We start from the raw sequence: 6,000 nt of genomic DNA on the forward strand, positions 1-6,000 counted from the left end.
AAACTTTAAATGACTTTATACCTAACTTCATGTATGGGCACAACAGGGAGAAACCCAGCATCGCTCAGGACTGCAGTAACAGCTGAAATTCCCGGAAAAATGTAGAATTCAGATGGCAGCGATCATCCAACTTGAGACTAGGGGTGGGAAACTGAAATTCCTGGGTATCAGGGTTAAATCTGTAGGAAACTATGAGAAATTCAGTATGTTGGATCAATGGATGAACCAGGGTCTAACTCTGGAGTTGAGAGAAAATGGCAGCAGTTACAGCTCTCCCTGAAAGCAAGAATTCTAGTTTCTGGTAATGCAAAGCATTTAATATTGGAAAAACAAGAGACCTAGCACTGAAAACAAGCAATTAGCTTCTTAGTCCTTTTTTTTGTTTTTTCCCAATATGAAAATTCAATATATATTAACTCTCCTGTTAGTTTAGTTACCGATGTTTTTAGATACTTACAGTTTTAGCACGTATTGTGTAAATACAACCCTACTATGAGGAAAAAGGGCATTTCAGGCATCATGCTGCTCTCTGTACCACAAAACAAATACCGAGGCTTCACAATCAGTTAAAAGCCATCTAGTCACAAGCTGTTGATGATCCTCCTTGGGAACCCACCTTAGGTCTAGAACGATGAAAACTCTGAATCCCTATGGACAAAGGGGGGACAGAACCAGACGCTGTTAAGTGAGAAAGCAAGAACAACTCCTGGTTTCAAAGGAATGTGAGAAACAAACCTATCCACACGCAGAAAACACGCACACAAGCAAAGCACCTTTCCAGTTCTCTGTGAACGGAGATCCTAGGATCAGGCCACGCACACTGTATCATAAGCAAACCAGCTCTGAGGTGTTAAATGTCCTTTCTGGCCACTAGCCCTGCAGCAGAGAGAGGAGTTTGGAGGAGTCACTGACCAAAGGGCTTCCATTTTTCTGTCTGGCACTGCTGAAAGCTGTATTTTCAAGAAAATCTCATACCTTTGATCAGTTATTCACAGTTTAGGAAGACAGGATGATGCAGGAATTGTAATTAGGAGTGTAAGAGAAGCAAGCGTTGGACACTGAAACCAGAGTTAGCAAGCACTTTATTTGTGCAGTCTTCACTGTGTGGACTTGAAGTCTTCTGTTATCTCACTGCAGTAGCTGAAGAGAAAAGTTCTTATATATTTAATATATTTCAACCCTCAGGGTAACAATTATTCGACTTCAGATGTTTAGATTTTAATAAGCTTTCACCCGCAGGGGAAAAAAATGCAGCAGTTAATGTGAGTGATTTGCCATTTACAGCTAGGCTATGGACAGAAAGAAAATCAATCATATTTCACGAATTTAGTTGTCGCCAAGTGCAAAACTTCTGTATTTTTTTCCATCTGTGATTTTCACAACAGAAGTAAGTATCTTTAGATCAATCTTGCACTCTGTATTATCGCTCTATATAACCCGGCACCTAATCACTATTGGGTGTTGTTGCTTGTGGGGTGTTACCTCCCTCCAATTAAATCTAATGGGATGCTCTGGCTGCTTTCAAAATTACACACAATCAAAAACATTCATTCTGAGCTATGAGAAGGCATAACTCAATACTGCAGCTATTAGGAGTGCATGACAATACAAGCCAGCTGGACAATACAAGCTCAAAGCCACTTACATTTCCACAGTCTCCCCCAGTAAAAGCCAGCAGCAGCCCCAACCTGCTTACGTGGAGCTTGAGCACAGTATCTCATTACCTGACGATACCCATATGTTAATAACGCTACACTCACTGTGAACTGTGAATCAAGATGAGATACGCTGCATCTCCCTTACACCTTGGAAACCCTGCGAGCTCTTTGCAGTCCCCACTGCCCACCGAGAAGAAACAACCGACCCATTTCAGGCCCGGCCTAGGAGAGGACCACTTCTCAGAGGGCACAGGTTGCAGCATTTCCATGGCTACACCATGTAAAGGAGATCTGTCACACAATGCTGAGTCAGTATTTCCAGTTGCTAACAACAAAAATGGTCATTTTTATGTTCTCCCATGTAAGCATTTTTTGTAGCTGACATATAGACATTGCACAATCACAAACGAGAAGAAAGATGGTCAAAAGGAAGGGAGGAGGACCACATTTTTGATGATGAAGGACAGGCACAATTAAAATATGATCTACGCTGCAAAGAAACACGAGATCCATCATTTGGTTAATCTTTCAACTGACACAACAGTGTGTAATACAGCAGTAATACTTTTATCTTCAGTACTTCACTATAAGTAAAGCAGACTCCACCAAAGGTCATACTGCCGCATGTCTATAACTCTGGGGGGCACAAGACACACAAGCCAAGGCAAAGCACAGTTTTGGAGTGGGAGGATTGGTTCCCAAACAACATCCTTAAGAAAAAGTTGTTCCACCCTTCTCTTGCCTGCTGCTAGCTGGCTTGAAACTAGGGTTCAGTGGAAGCCACAACGTCTCGCTTTTCATGGATACAACGCAGCCCTATTGGGGCTACGGGGTGGGGGGGCAGGAGCACCTTAGATCACGCCACAAAATACCACAAACCTGTTTTCCACCGTGTGCCCAGGTCACCCTTCACGCACTGGTGCAATGCATAAGGGAGCGTGTGTCACGGCGATGAGAGGGGCAGGATGAGGAAGAACGCCAGGGAAAGTTAGCAGCTAGAGGGACAGGGCTGAACAGCAGAGGAGATGGAAGACAGTCGGGCAGAGCATCAAAGAAACACGGGTGTGCAACAGGATTATCCCACCCGAAGGCTGCCCTTCGCCAGCTGCCAGCAATACACGCCACCTTTGGAAAAGCCAGCTTAACCGCTGGGGAAAAAAAATGTCATAACAAGGGGAGAAAGCCAGGTCACCTAGGAGAAGGTGAGGCAGGAGAAGGAGGACACAAGCACGGACGTTTCCCTTCCCGCACAGCGGCGGGGATCCTCGCCCTGCGCCCGGGCCGCCCCCGGGGCCGCGGCGCGCTGCCGGTGTGAGCCCGGCGGGCAAGGTGCGAGCAGGTGTGGCGGCGGCGGGTCGCGTTACCGCAACGGGGGGAGAAAAATATACGTACACCTACACATACACACGTAACGCACACGGTGAGCTATGTGTATATAAAGCCACGGCGACGGCGAAAAGCACCGTCCCCAGCCGCCGCGGCAGAGCCCTGCCCAGCCTGGGGGGCCCGGGAGGGAGTTCTCCAGCGGCCCCTGCCCGAGCCGAGGGCGGCGGCAGCGCCCGCCCAGCCTGCGCCGGCGGGACCGGCAGGAGGCTTGGGGTTAATGCCCCGAATTCGCCATGTTACGAAGCCGGGCGGTTGCCCGGGCGGCTTTTAGGGACGCGGACTAACAGGAGGTCTCGGCGACTGGGGGAAATCCCGCCCCGCCAGCCCCTTACCTTCCCGGGCGTCCTCCTCCCGCGGGTGCGCCGTGCAGCTCTGGGGCGGGGGGGGCGCGGCCGCAGGGCTCCGTGCGGGACGGCCGGGGCTCCCCACCGCCGCCGCCGGGCTCCGGGCAGGGGCGGGCGCAGGGTCTCCGCTCCGCGCCGCCAACAAAGTGCCGGAGCGGCGCGGGGAGGGCGCCGGTCAGCGGGAGCAGCAGCGGAGCGGAGCGGAGCTCCCTCTGCCGGCCCGCCGCCCCGCCCCGGCCCCGGCCCCGCCGCCCCAGCCCCAGCCCCAGCCCGCGGTCGGGGCGGGCCCCGTGGCGGGGCAGCGCGGAGTCCCGGGGAGCCCCCCGCAGCCCTCCGCGCTCGCGGTGCTGCCGCCCAGCGCCATGCGGTGTCTGCGCGCTGCCGGGGGTGCGGGGCCGCCTCTCTTCTCCTCCCGCTCCCTGTTGCGCTTCACAGGGCACTCGCGAAATGCAAAGGTACTAACAGCAGGTCCCCGGAGCTAGGCTGAAACATGGGAGATGTTCAAAGTGATCGTACACGTTCACAAACAACAAAAAAAAAAAAAAAAAAAAAAGAAGAAAAAAGAAAGCCTACCAAGACTCCAAAGCAAAATCCTTCCCCGAAGAAGTAGGTGTATCTAAACTGCCTTTGGAACGAGTCAGCCACGAGAACAAAAGTCTCCCGTCCTCACTCGAAATCCCGGATGAAATCTCCCAGCTGTTTATGTTGTTTCCATCTGGCACCACATTCCTCCTGACCCTGACAACTTACACGTGGCTTTCATTCAGCACAGGGGAATAGTCCACGCACAGATACTGCTGGCATGCTTACAGGTAGCCAAAGTCCTAACGCTACACTGTTGCCACGGTCATGATTTCTATAATAAGCCACTTCCACTCCTAAAATTGGGCTGTTCCCTGAGAATCTCAGTTTTCACTGCTTTCACTTTCAAATAAGTTTTTGTCTTTTGTGACTCCAGAGAAAAGGTAGAAAACATAAATTTTTCAACAGCAGTGGATAGATAAAAAGAACCCCCCTTCAGGTAGCATATAGGACAGTTAATCTGATTTTTGAGGTTTTGTTTCTGATTTTTGATAGGGTTGAATTGCCAATCCTGAAAGACTTACAAACCTGCTTAATTATGTACCCGAGTTTCCTTCCAGGCTTCACCAGGATTCCTCATGAAGATCAAAATCAGATTTAGACCAAACACATAGCCATTTCCAGGATTCCACCACGGTTATCCAAACATAGCAACAGGTCCTTTATGCTACAAAGTTTCTGTGATTCCAGGCCCTCTTCAAGAAAGCCTGAGAGGAAAAGTATAAACTAATGAAAGAGCAGCTGCTTGCTGAAATTTCCACTCAGTTCCAAGAAATAAGACTTGGCAGGTCCTTGCTTTTTATAACACTCCGTGACTCATTTGCAGAGGCAGGTGAAGTCAGAGCCATCACTGCCAGAGTCATGCCCCTGACAGCTTCTCCAGGAAGGACACAGATTTTCCCACTTTTTAAAAAAGAAGAAAGGAAGATATTGCTCAGCTACTCTTTGCAGTGGTTCAGATGCTGCATCTCTTCTAAAGTGACGCTAGTCCATGTTTGACCTGATGTTTTCCCACAAATCTTCCCGAGAATAAGGTCTGAGCTCTGCAAATTGTGTTATTTTGCCAGGCTCCCGGGCAGGTTCAGAGCTGAAGGCAGTGGGCAGCAGACAGGGATGAGGCTCGCTGCGGGCTCCCGTGAAGCAGCCAGGAGAGAGTAACCAGAGCTTGTAGATCAGGCAGGGAGAGGTGGGGCCTCAACTCCACCATTGCTTAGGAGTTCACCTTAACCCTGCTTAAAAAAAAAAAAAAAAAAAAAAAGAGAGAGAGAGAAAAAGAAAAGCAGTTCAGGCAATTTCCCCTTCCTGGCTCTGAGCTGGCAAAGTCCCTTGTCATGCTGAATCTTCTAATGGTTCTGTTTCTGCTACTTTTTCTGGTCTGGAGAGTCCTCCACAAAACAGGAAAGCACAAAAAATCTTATGAAATAATGGTGTGGGGGAAGTGTTGAGTCCACTTTTATGTACCTAAACAAGCAATGAAATGTGTAGATACCATACACTTCTCTTGTTACCAGGAAGTTTCTTTCCAACCTTCAAACCTTAAAGAACCAGATTATGGAGAGGTCACCTAGGTCATTCATGTGATTGAACACTTACAGGAACACTGACATCTAAATTGACATTTCCAAACTATTTATGCCAGTTGCCATACACACACTCCCTAGGCAAATAATAATAGCAATTTACATACAAAAGTGCTTACCACATGAAGGCAGAAAGGAATATGATAGATGCTATTAAAAAAAAGGTTGCGGACTGCTTCAGTCCTTGGCAGGGATAAACAGTGCCTCTCTTCCCCCTTCTTTCCCAGATAGCAGCCCAAGACCACCCTCCGCTCCAATTCCCTTTAACAAAGGACAGAAGACAAATGCAGAAGACCACCGTGGGCTGATATTTTTTGTTTTCGTGTGGGAAGAAAATATTTAAAAGGAACAGAGATAACAAAGACAAAAGTGGAAAGAAAGTGGGTTGTGAGGATGAGAAAAGGGAAACCAGAAGAATAAATGGGAGAGAGAAAGGTTTGGTGAAGAATA

At 48.6% G+C, this 6,000-nt stretch overlaps 1 protein-coding gene across 9 annotated transcripts in view; it reads right to left on the bottom strand.

Annotated features, from left to right (window-relative positions):
• The window catches only part of EPS8 (epidermal growth factor receptor pathway substrate 8), a 139,986-nt gene extending 134,792 nt beyond the window's left edge, over positions 1 to 5,194 (bottom strand). For 3 of the 9 annotated variants that reach the window (XM_054840474.1, XM_054840440.1, XM_054840459.1), the window contains exon 1: positions 3,377 to 3,842. The gene's annotated coding sequence lies outside the window, so the exon portion shown is untranslated. Of the gene's footprint in view, positions 1 to 3,376; positions 3,847 to 3,961; positions 4,090 to 4,498 lie in introns of those variants that run through there. The other 6 variants (XM_054840450.1, XM_054840469.1, XM_054840432.1 and 3 more) reach the window with 6 other exon arrangements.
• Positions 5,195 to 6,000: the final 806 nt, after the last annotated feature.

This window comes from Grus americana, chromosome 1 (genome assembly GCF_028858705.1).
Source record: "Grus americana isolate bGruAme1 chromosome 1, bGruAme1.mat, whole genome shotgun sequence".
Taxonomy (NCBI): Eukaryota; Metazoa; Chordata; class Aves; order Gruiformes; family Gruidae; genus Grus; species Grus americana.